We start from the raw sequence: 12,879 nt of genomic DNA on the forward strand, positions 1-12,879 counted from the left end.
AATCACAGACATAGAGAAGAAACTGGCAGTTGCCATGGGGGAGGGGGTTGGGGGAGGGAAGAGTGGGAGGCTGGAGTTAGCAGATGTAAGCTTTTATATACAGAATGGGTAAACAAGGTCCTACTGTATAGCACAGAGAACTATATTCAATATCCTAGGATAAATCATAACAAAGGAATATTTTTTAAAAAAGAATGTTTATATATGTATAACTGAATCACTGTGCTGTACAGCAGAAATGAACACAACATTGTAAATCGACTATACTTCAATTAAAAACATGGGACTTCCCTGGCAGTCCAGTGGTTAAGACTTCGCCTTCTAATGCAGGGGGTGCGGGTTTGATCCCTAGTCGGGGAGCTGAGATCCCACATGCCTTGTGGCCAAAAAACCAAAACATAAAACAGAAGCAATATTGTAACAAATTCAATAAAGCCTTTAAAAAATGGTCCACGTCAGAAGTATTAAAAAAAAAAAAAAAACTACATCTCCTTTAAATAATTCTAAAAGTCTCAGTTTTCAACAAAAACAATATATTCACTCATTTCAATTAGCCCACAACACACGCACTACACAGTACTGAAATACAATGCATACACTGCCACCAAAATTATGATTATAATAGTTCAAGACTTGTTTTCCTTCTCTGTCATCCTTCCTGCACTCTCTTCCCAGGGTCTATTCCAGTGGGGAATATCATCAGTCAGTCAAGTCATTGCCTTTTTTTTTTTTTAACCCCACATTTGTTTATTTATTTATTTTTGGCTGTGTTGGGTCTTCGTTTCTGTGCGAGGGCTTTCTCTAGTTGTGGCAAGCGGGGGCCACTCTTTATAGCGGTGCACGGACCTCTCACTATCGCAGCCTCTCTTGTTGCGGAGCACAGGCTCCAGACGCGCAGGCTCAGTAGTTGTGGCTCACGGGCCTAGTTGCTCGGCGGCATGTGGGATCTTCCCAGACCAGGGCTCGAACCCGTGTCCCCTGCATTAGCAGGCAGATTCTCAACCACTGCGCCACCAGGGAAGCCCAAGTCATTGTCTTTTAAAGTCACTTGGCGTGGTTTCACTCTGGTGTCCACCAAGTGAATACACGTAAAATTCATGTTTTGCTTTACTTTTAATTTTTAGAGACCTAAAAAAAATTTTTAATAATTATGCAAAATATTTACATGGCTCCAAAGTCAGGTCTAAAGAAAAAGGAAAATTCAGAACATAAATTGTACCCTTGTGTTCTTCTACACTATGTTCCTCTCCCCCATAACAAACTGTCATTTTTTTTAGATTTCATTCAATACTCTTCTAAATATGAGTGCGCTCTCTCTCTCTCTATATATATATACACACACACACATACACGCACACAAACACACACACACACATCCTTATCTCCCTCTTTCTCAGTACATGATTTCATATTAGAAACACTTCTTTCCACCTTGCATTTTTCTTTTAACTGTCCCAGAACAAACCTAGTTTGCAACTAGAGGAAGAGTGGGCCAGGGAGAAATGGTTAACAAATAAATAAATAATTTGGAGATGGGGGTGGGAATGATCACTAAGAGTGAAAAGCGTAAAAAAGAAAAAACCTCCACTTAAAATGAACTTAATAAACCAATAATCCAAAACATAGGAAGAAATCTAATGATGAGGGGAAAAAATCCCCACTAAAAACATGAATTCACACCAGATAGTATTAGTTTTATGTAACAGTCTGACAAAGATTTAAAAATTTGAACATGTTAAAGATGTCAGATAAAGGAATTTTTTTATAAAATAGCACAACGGTTATAAAACAAAAACAGAGAACTGAAACAGGCAGGTATATATGAAAAAGCAATTTCAAATCTAAGAAATGAAAATTGTAAATACTGGCATGTAGACTCAATAGACAGAATAAACTCTAAACTGGACAGTAGCAGAGGAAAAAAGTAAATTGCTACACTGTACCAAATTCACCTGGTATAAGGCATAGAAAAAAACAAAACAAAACTGAAAGAGCAATTAAAATAGAGGATAAACTAAAAGACTCCAACATAGGTCTACCAAAAGAGAAGAAAAGTAAAAATAACAAAAGCAATATTTGAATAGCTGAGAATTTTCCAAAACTGAAGACAATCTGATTCCTCAGATTATATGTATACTCTGAGTATTAGTTAGATATAGAGAAATAGGTCCACACTCACAGTGCACTACGGTAAAACTGCAAAATACCAAGCACAAAGAGCTGCAACTTTTAAGAAAATAACTAACCAGACTACTTCACAACAAATGTCCATAACAACTTAAGAAAACCACATGCAAACACTGGCATCCCTGAAATATTTACAAATTTATAATGTCATATGGGGGTTGGGGGAGAGTGAAGACTTCAAAGTTTACTAGATAACTATCCATACCTTGACATTCTTACATAATTATTTACCTATGACTCTAAAAGCAAGGTGTGGACAATACATAATACTACTAACTCAAAGATTTACTTCAAAGTATCTACTAAATTCACACATTTTAGTCCTTAAAAAAAAAAAACTGAAATGCTAAGTAGTGAAACTTTGGAGAAAAGAAAACAGCAGCATAGAAGGGAAGAAACAAAAATCAATTCCTGGGAAAACAATTGTGAAAGGCAACATTGAACTTTATACGACAACATGCACGAATACCTTTATAACCCTGAGGCAGGAAAGGATCTCTTAAACAAGACACAAAGTACAAACCATAAAAGGAAAATCCTGAGAAATTCAACTAAATTAAAATGTTTAACTTTTATTAACAAAGAAACCATACAAAAGTGAAAACGACAAGCCACAAAATAGGAAAAGACATTTGTGATACATGATCCACAGAGAATTAGTATTCAGAACATATAAAGAAGTCCTATCAAAAAGAAAGACAAACCCAACAGTCATTTCTGAGAAAAGGAAACAAAAATGGCCAGGAAACATTTGAAAAGACATCTCCCCTCAGTAAGCAAAAATGCACAAACTACAAGATATCAATTCAACCCAACAAGCTGTCTAACTTTAGTATTTACCAACATCAAGTACAGTAGACTTTTGAACAACACGGGAGTGAAATGTGAGGGTGTTATACACAGATTTTTTTCAATAGTAAATACTACAGTACTATACAAAATGCAGTTAGTTTAATTTGTGATGCCAAACCATGGATCGAGAGGAACAGGGGATACAGAGGGCCAACTATAAATTATAGGCAGAATTTCAAGTGCACAGAGGTCAGCATCCCAAACCCCCCCAAGTTGTTCAAGGGTCAACTGTATAGGCCAGAATGTGGAGCCATCACATGTATACACTAGTGAGGAGAATAAACTGGTACAATTATATTGGAAAACAACTCAACACTACCTACAGTAAAGCTGAAAATGCACATCTCCTACAATTCAGCAATTCCACTCCCAACTAGGTATAAAGTCCGACACAATTTACTCAAACTGCAAATCTCAACATTAGTGGGTAGCAAAAATCAACTTAGTGGGTCTTGACTAGCATTCTTATTCTTAATGAAACAAAGTAGCATCACATGGGGTTTTTTTCCCCAAGAAACTTTGTTACATATGTATACATCTGATAATGTATTGAGTCTCATAATGTAAAATTTATTTCTTATTGTAAGTAGTAACAAAAAAAGTTTTTTAAAACACTGTACTAAAGACAGTAAGGATGCAAGTGCACCAAGAGACCTATACAAGGTATTCATAGCAGAACTGTTTATAATAGCAAAAGAAAACTGGAAACTACCCAAATGCCCATCAACAGATAATAAACAAGGCGGCAAATTTACATACAATGAAACTCCAGGTAGAAGTGAAAGTGAATGAATTAGAGCTATATACAAGATGGTGGAAGAATATCTGGACAATAAAGTTGAGGAGAAAAAGGAAGTTGCAAATAAACTCATACAGAAGGATCCCATTTAGTGTTCAAAAACAGAAAAAAAAAAAAAGATACAAAAAGGGATTATACACCACAGTAACTGAAACTATATCCAGAAATGAAAATACCAAATTATATGAGAAGCTTGAGAAATTCACATCACAGAAATCATGTTCAGCCAACCTGAGATATCCAGGTTAGGAAAACTATGTAAAATAATTACGGAGCACATTTCAAATGAACATGACTTCCCAATAAACTAAACAAGTACAGGCCAGAAGCACACAAATGAATTCAACCTGTGCATGGATATTAAAAATTTAAGGGACCTCCCTGGTGGCACAGTGGTTAAGAATCTGCCTGCCAACGCAGGGGACATGGGTTCAAGCCCTGGTCTGGGAAGATCCCACATGCCGCGGAGCAAATAAGCCCATGCGCCACAACTAATGAGCTTGCACTCTAGAGCCCGCGAGCCACAACTACTGAGCCCATGTGCCACAACTAATGAAGGCCGCGCGCCTAGAGCCCATGTTCCGCAACAAAAGAAGCCACCCCAATGAGAAGCCCAAGCACCACACGAAGAATAGCCCCTGCTCACCGCAACTAGAGAAAGCCCACGCACAGCAACGAAGACCCAACGCAGCCAAAAACAAATAAAAATAAATTTATTTTTTAAAAAAGTTTAAGGAAACATTTTAAATGTTCAACAACGTGGCATTCAGAACATTAGGGAGCTTTCAAAGTACAGCCTAGCTTGTTCAAATTTACTTCAAAGGTAACCAGATCTAAACATATGCAATCACTAAATAATTTATGTATATATTTCATTCAGAACACTTACATTGCTGATCAACCAAGATTAACTAGTACTAAGAAGTACTTTTGCTGAAATTCGTGCATTAAATTTTGTTTTCCATCCCACTCCCACGAGTAAACCTGAAACCCTTATTCCTGAACTCTCACTTTCCATGGCATTGCACGTAAATCAACTAGCCATGCTAATGGAGAAGGCGGATGGCACAAATGACAAGTAAAGCAATTGGCAAAATTAGCAGTAATCCAAGTCAGGAAGATTCAAATTCTAGTCTCAAGTTTGTTTGTTTGAATACATACAAATTTTAACATTATTAGTTTGACTTTCTCATGATCCGTTTAATCAGTGGTGTCTGAAAGGAATGATACAACTTTCCTAAGTCATTATTTAAGCCTTAAAGGAACGTATTACATGCCTTTTTGTATTTGGACAATGCTTTTTTAAATCATTATTTCTTACTCCAGATCTGTCATTTAAATATGTCTAGATATGGAGAGTTCCTTAAAATACGTGATATATCTAGCTCCTCACTTATATAATTGCCATGTGGGTAATCTGTAGTTAAATTATGAAGTACTTTTTCAAAAAAATGAAAACTGGGAACTGAAATAATTATATAATATTTCCTATTAAAGTATTCACATTTGAAAAAAAATGACAAGTAAAGCAGAAGGCTCAATGAGTCCCAATCATTTTCAAACATCAGGCAATTGATTCATTCATTAAACTGAGCACTACCTAAGTGCCAGAAATATACTTCACAATGGTGAGCAAGAAAGTTCCCGCCTCATAGTGCTTATATTCTTAGAGGTGAAACAGATATCAAGCATATAAATAAACAAGCATATATTATAATGTTAGGTAATAACTGATCATGCAGTGAGGAAAAATAAGGCTGAGACAAAGAATAAAGAGGACATGCATTTTGCTGATCAGGGTTGGCCTTTCTGAAATAACCACTGAGCAATGCATACAAGATCACAGGGCAGTAAAACTCATAATGCACATACCCAGGAATTAAAACTGAAAAAATTTCTTGTAAATTAAAAAGATCATAGTCTACCTATTGCTTTCTCTATAAAACACTTTATAGAATTTGGTTTTAAATGGCTTTTACTATTTTCTCTCCTTGGAAAACTTTAAGTTCTCAAGTTTAAGTCACTAGCTTTAAGAGTTAATTCTCTAACTCCAGGGGAAAGAAATCTTTATAACCTTAATGTAGCTTTCTAATACCTAACATCAGACAATTGCACATAGACAGTGCCTTACTCTTGTTTTCAGAAAGCATTCTTATGAAACAGCTCAATGTATGAGAATGGGCTCTAGAGTCAGAATATCTAGTTCAAATTCAGGTTCCTCCTTTTATTTGCTTCATCTTTGGACAAATTATTTAACCTGCCTCCCTCGTTTCCACCAAATACTATCTATCTCATTAGGATGCAGAGAGGATAAATATGATACTGTACATTAAGTATTTACAAAGCCTTACAACAAATAAGCACTCTAATGTTAGCTATCACTTATGTAGCAACTACTAAGATAATATAAGCAAGGCAAATGAGTTTCCGGCAAGTAAATCCACACATACAGTAAGTGGTATTAACTAGCAAAGCCAAATTCAAACCCAAGTTCTTCAGACTCCCTAGCACCCACACTCTTTCCACTTACAACACACATTATATAATTAAAGAACTGAGCAATAAGAAACTTGCACAAACCTTAGAATTAATAAGGTCTAAGACCTGTAGGTCTCCTAACTACTGACTTCCAGACCAGACTGTTTCCTTGGCAACTTAAATGACTCATGTGTAAGAATAAATAATAATCATCCCACATTTTTCAGTGAGAATGTAGCATAACATCAGGTCTCCTGACAAAGTAATTACTAAAAATCATATAAGTTCTGATAACTAATTGCAGATGTCACTCAGAACCAAAAATAAAGAAATGTGGATAAATGACATTCTCCTCTAGTAATGGCAGGCAGCTAGGATCCTATGGCCCCCATGAAAACTGTTCAATATGGAAGCTATCTTAAAGGACCTCTCACTGGATTAAATGACATTTCTCCCCTTGGTTAAAAATACATGGGCTAGTGTCTATAGAAAGCTAAATGCTTCTGGCTAGCAACCTACTCACCTATACATTTGCTTATTTCTATAAATCGATTAGATGACAGAATAAAGACAAAGCTGTTATTTCTATGAAAACTAAGTTAAATCTTTGGAAGCCTTGATAAGGATTGGAAAAATCTAGAATGATTTTGAAGTTCGAATGTTTCATTACACCAAAAAAAGCAATACTAGAAATTACAGACAATGCTTTTAAGGAATGATGTATAGAAAAAAGATCAGGAGACCCCCTACTCAAAGACAAGAGATTGATCCAAATAAAGAGAGGCAAATAAAAGTAAAAGTAAATGCTTAAAATTAAAACAAAGTGCACAGATACCTCAAGTTCTTGCTTTAACCAAACTTTTTAAATTACCTAACTAATGGTCCTAATCACGTGGGACAGGTAAGACGGTCTCCGCCACATTCAAACATCACTCCCTCCACCAAGGGGTTCCCAAAGGTTCCCTGCCACTTTTCTTCTGCTCTCTGACTGCTCCTAGGAAAGGAGCAAAGTGAAAACTACATGTGTCCAAAAATGAGTATGCATCACAGTAAAAAAAAAAAAAAAAAAAACTGCAGGATAAAGATTTGAATTCACTTGTAATAAACACATCTTTAATAAATCTTTATTGAGCACCTGTTATGTGCCAAGCACTGCCCTAAACCCTTAGAATCCATCAATAAACAAAAGGAGACAAAAAGCCCTGTCCTCATAGAGGTTACATTATAGCGTACGTCTGGGGGCAGAGAGAAGAGATAATAAACATGATCAACAAGGAAATTATATAGTTTGTTGAAAGGTGACAATTGCTATGGAAAACAGAACAGGGTAGAGAGATCATAAGTAGGGAAGTGCAGCTTTAAATAGAAGGCAGATCATTTTGAAAAACATTTTAAGAGCAAAGATTTAAAGGAGACAAGGCAATCAGTCATGTAGATACCTTACAGAAAAAATGACTGAAGGAGGAGTAACAGCCAGTGTAAAGGCTCTAAGACAGCCAGTGGGGCTGGAGTGAAATAAGCAGGAGGCAGAGTAGTAGCTAACTTAGGAGAGGTAAGGGAGGATGGGGAGAGTAGGAGTATCCAGATTCTGTAAGACCTTGTAGACCATAAGGACTTTGGATTTTACTCTGCATATGGGAAGTCACTGCAGGGTTTTGAGGAAAGAAGTGGTATGATCTGGTTGCTCTGTTGAAAAAGACTTTAGAGAGCTAGGATAGAAGCAGAGAAACCCATTAGGAGGTTAACTGCAGAAATATAGGCAAGAGAGAGAAGACTGGTTTGGACTAGCCTAATGAGCAATGGAGGTGGTAAGAAGTGATTTGATTCTGGATGTATTTTCAAGATAAGATTGAGCCAAGAATGCCAAGTATGAATGAGATAAGTCAGGGAGGACTCCATTTTTCTTTTCACCTGAATATTGGATAGAGCTGCCATCTAATAAGATGCATTAGCCTGCACCTACGGCAGGTTTAAAGAGGAACATGGAATTTTAGTTTGAGTTTACTACTTCACATCCAAACAGAAATTCAGAACAGGTCGTACAGAATACAGGAGGTAAGTCTGGACTGTAGATATAAAAATGGAAGCCATCAGCATATAGGTATTTAAAGCCATGACACTGGATGAGATCACCAGAGGAGTATAAAAAGAAAGGTGAACCAAGGATTGAGCACTTCAAGAATGAGAACGAATCATAAACACAGAATGAGCAGAGCAATTAGTGAGAAGAGAAACCCAAAAAGCAATGTCCTGGAAGGAGGGGAGTATAAACAATTCATTTAAGTTCCACTTAGTGTACAAATCACTTTGCTGAAACTAAACTTGAGGTTAGAAGTTCTTAATCAGCCTGTAGTAGTTAAGGTGATAGGTAAAATACTAAATCACAACTTTTTTAAAAGGAGGTCACTTCGTACACATTTCCTAGGAGTATCAGATTTCCTACTGGAGTCATTACTAAAACTATTCTTAGTACTAAAAGTATACTATTTTGCCTATTTTATCTTTTTAAGATAAAACCAATTAAAAACGTATACCATTTTAAAAATTAATTTTAAAAGCCTAAATAACACTGCAATCAAACTCAAAGACCGAAAAAAACATTTAAACACCAATTCAACACCCTGGCATGCAAACAGTTATAAACTGTCATTACTTTTCTCTTTCTAGAGCTCAGATACAGAAGATTAAGTTAAATCAAACTCCTTAGTTATGGTACTAAAGGTTTTTCCCCTTTCTGTTTAATTTTCTGTTTATAGAAAAAAATAGCTTATATTCTTATCCAAACCAATGTTTAACCTGTGCTTTGTATATAAACTACATTTTTAAGATCAGAACACCCAAAGTCATGTTCACAAAAACTGAAAGAGGAAGCAATGAAACTCAACTTTATTTATGCATAAAAGTGATCATTTCTAAAGAAACAATTACTTGCTTCTAGCCTCTAAGTATCCTCTGGATTTACCTGCAAAATAACTAAAAACATAAACAGTATACAGAAAAAGCAGCTTACAAGATGTTATCCTCAAACGTTCGAATGTTCTTGAAAAGCATAGTCTCTCCTCATTTCCTTTTTACACATTAGGTCAGATTCCTAAGAAACCCATACCATTACGTTTATTAACAACTTAAATTTTTTACAAAGTATTGTGAGATCTTTTAGATTAAAACTTTCTTTGCTATAAAAAGTTATAATAAGTATGCAATTAAAAATACACCTTCCATATATTTCAAGTAAAATTCAAGGTAAGTTACCAACAGTATCAATCTTAACACAAGTCCTTTAAAGTAAGCCTCAAAAAAGCTTTCACTTCTCAGGCCCTTTATAAAAGTCATACTGACTGTCCTTTAACATCTAATTATTAAAATGTTCTCCCCACTAAAAGCAGGTTAAAGCCTACAACCTGGAAAGAGGCATGGAGTGAGAGACAGATGAAAACACTTGCATCAAGCAGAAGAGACTATGATATTAAAGGAGGATACAGAAAAAACTAAATTGGAAACAAATTCATAAATTAATGGCTCTTCATAATGTTGACTCTGAGCCATCAAGAAAGGGTTATATAATACTCAATATCTTTTATAATTTTAAAGTGTTTAATATTTTTAAGAAAAAATTTCATCAGGCTTTGTTATATTTTAAGTTTCAGTATGAATCTCACAAAGGTAAACAGAGCACTTCATTCTCTAAGTGCACCTGATAGAGTTGGTTACACTGCTAAGGCTGCAAAATTAGAAAAGACATTTATAACTCAATGTTGGGGGGAGGGAAAGAGGGGTGAATTAATGAATTTTCCTTAGAATCTACAAACAATAAACCCAGTTATTTCTTGTTAGATCCCTGAACAAGAGGATGTGGGGAGTCGGGGGGGGGGCGGGAGGGGGGGCTTGTTTATCAGAGAACACATTAAATATTAAAGTATTTATAGCAAGGTATGTCTACCCAAAACACAGAGCAACTCAAGAGTACTCCAGTGTTATTCTTGGGACAATCATAAGTCTCATCAGCAACTACTTTAGCCAGACTGAAGACAGTGATGCCATTCACCTGCTAGGTGAGGCAGGGAGAAGTGCAACCGAATTAACCAATAATTCAAACTTTAAGACAATTCCTACACAATTCAGAGTGTTTAGTTCACCCCAAGGTGTGTATCTTCAGCAGGCTATGGGTGTCTAAATTTCTCAAGCGTTTCCACAAAGCGTCTCAAAAAAAGCACAACTTTGAACAGTTAACTTCAACTGCAGCTTTTTAAGCAGTGTTTATTCAGATACCTGCTAAGGAATCCTTTTCTGGAATAGGCGCAACCATGAATTTAGATTCCTGCTTCCGCCCACAAGGAAGAGCTAAGATTAAACAGCCCGCTCTTGAACCTAATCAGGGTGCAGTTGGCCGAGGTTAGGATGCCGCTCCCCGCGTCTGGGGATGCCGGTCTCTGGTACACATGCTGCCTCACGACCGACGCGCGGTGCTGCACATGCCACACCAGTTGTCGGATTACCGTACGACTTTTCTAGGCTGCCGGTTGGGTTTTCTGCCGAGGTCCCCAACGCCAAAAATCTCATTGTTGGAGACTGAAGGGGGGAGGGGGAATCAGTAAGGAAGACACACCCCTCAGGGAGAGGAAGGATAACTTCCCCAGTCTCAAGGGCGGTCCACAGATTTTTTCCAAACTCTGCCCTCACGCTGCTTTCCCATGCCCAACCGTCCCTCTCTAGGACCCGGGGGCGAGCACAGGGCGGCGGGAGGGGGCACTAGAAGGGCCGAACGCCGCTTCCCCCAGTACCCCGAGAGCGGCGAGGGCTGGAATTCCAGCATGGCGTAAGTGTGGCCCAGCTCCCGCCCAGGGAGGCCTCCGGGGACGCGCTCCCTCCGTCCACCGGCCGAGGAGGCGGTAATCAGCCTCCCTTCCCGGGGGCCCTCACGCCCGGCTAAAAATAGGCGCCTCGGTCACCCCAGGGCCCTCTCCGGCCGACCTCGCCCTCGGGAGACGTCCTCGGACGAGACGCCACGGCGGAACCGGGATCGGGCCCGCGGCGGCCCGGCGAAGCCGAGAGGCCGCTCGGAGCCCGCCCGCCTCGGTGGCCCGGCCCAAGCAGGAGCCCGGCGGCGGCGACCCGGCGCCCGAGGCCTACCCGGCGGGGGCGGCGGCGGGCGGTGTCCCAGCCCCACGGCCGCGCCCCCCCCCCCACCGCCCGACGCGGCCCTCCAGTCTGCCTGGGACCCCGCGGCCGGCGCAACCCTCCCCTCTCCGCGGTCCCCGCGGCCGGAGCCCGGGCCCGGCGCAGCCCGCTCTCCCTTACCCTGTGCGGCCGAGGAAGGATACCGGAAAGACGCGGCGGCACCGGCAGTACAGCCCGGGCCGCCCGCTCCGAGTGGCCGCCGCCGCCGCAGTATCTCAGGTGCCGTCGCGCCTCCCGGCAGGAAACGGGCGGTTTCGGGGCGGGGCGGCCCCGGCACGTCCCGGCGTCTGGGCCGGCGGTGCCCGGAGACCGGCCCCTTAAAGGGACAGGCGTCGCCGCCTCGGCCCCCGCGCGCTCTCCCGCGCGCTCGGGTAAGTCCCAGCGTCTGGCGGGCTCGGGATTCCGGGGCTTTCCTCCCGAGATAACGTCCCGCAGCTAGGTGGAAGGTGGGAGCTCTGGGGCCCGAGGCTCAGCGGAATTCCCTTCGTGCGGGAGCCCTGCTCTCTCTGTCTCTCTCTGTCTTTCCCCCAAAGCTGGTTTCGTCTTGCATGGCCCTCCAACCTGGCCCCTCAGACTGGATTTTTTTTTTTTTTTCTCTTCCTTATGATTTTCTTTTTTTGAATTTTTGAATTTTATTTTATTTTATTTTTTTATACAGCAGGTTCTTATTAGTTATCCATTTTATACATATTAGTGTATATATGGATTTTTTTTTTTTTTTATCCTTAAGCAAATGGTACTCGATTTCACCTAGCCCTCCCAGATTCCTCCCCAGAAATCAATAGAAAACGAAATCATCCGTTCCTCTGTCTCAAGAGTTTTTCTCTGAATTCTCCTTCGGGCAACCCTGGAGCCAAAGAGAGAGAGAAATTTTAAACGGACCCAAATAAATTGTGTGCAAATATTGTGAATCTGTTGTGTCTGCCAGCCGATGGCCGTTCATTAAGCCCAGGTAAATAACTGTAAGCTACAGAGGAAAGGAAAGGTTGGCCAGAATCCCTGCTTATTAGTTTGCTCTTTGCTAAAAGAATGATAGCTATCTTCCTGGTCCACTGGCAAATGAGATGTGTTTATTACTTACTGCTTATCAATCTCTCGCAGAATGCTAGGCATTGTCTAGAACATACACAAAACACCCACAGGCTCTCCTCAAATGTTATGAGAGCTCAAAATAATCCAAAACCTTTTAGAGGGTGGATAGAGACACATAAAATTAGGACTCATCACTAACACCTCCTGCTACATACTGACAAAGGGGAACAAGACCAATTTTTAAGTAATGAACATCAGAACAGTTCCTGCACCACCAGGGTCACCTTTATATGGGCGGGCTAAAAATGTACTGTACATCTGTATTCTAATTATTTTTTGTCAGAGCTTTCTAG

The 12,879-nt window shown here is 39.8% G+C and overlaps 1 protein-coding gene across 10 annotated transcripts in view; it reads right to left on the reverse strand.

The window, feature by feature from the left end:
* Positions 1-11,756, reverse strand: part of KTN1 (kinectin 1) — a 119,337-nt gene extending 107,581 nt beyond the window's left edge. For 6 of the 10 annotated variants that reach the window (XM_082450324.1, XM_082450331.1, XM_082450330.1 and 3 more), the window contains exon 1: positions 11,615-11,755. The gene's annotated coding sequence lies outside the window, so the exon portion shown is untranslated. Of the gene's footprint in view, positions 1-11,614 lie in introns of all 10 variants that reach the window. The other 4 variants (XM_082450329.1, XM_082450325.1, XM_082450332.1 and 1 more) reach the window with 1 other exon arrangement.
* Between the last annotated feature and the right edge of the window lie 1,123 nt (positions 11,757-12,879).

Source organism: Balaenoptera physalus, assembly GCF_965194825.1.
Source record: "Balaenoptera physalus genome assembly, chromosome: 2".
In the NCBI taxonomy this organism is placed as follows: Eukaryota; Metazoa; Chordata; class Mammalia; order Artiodactyla; family Balaenopteridae; genus Balaenoptera; species Balaenoptera physalus.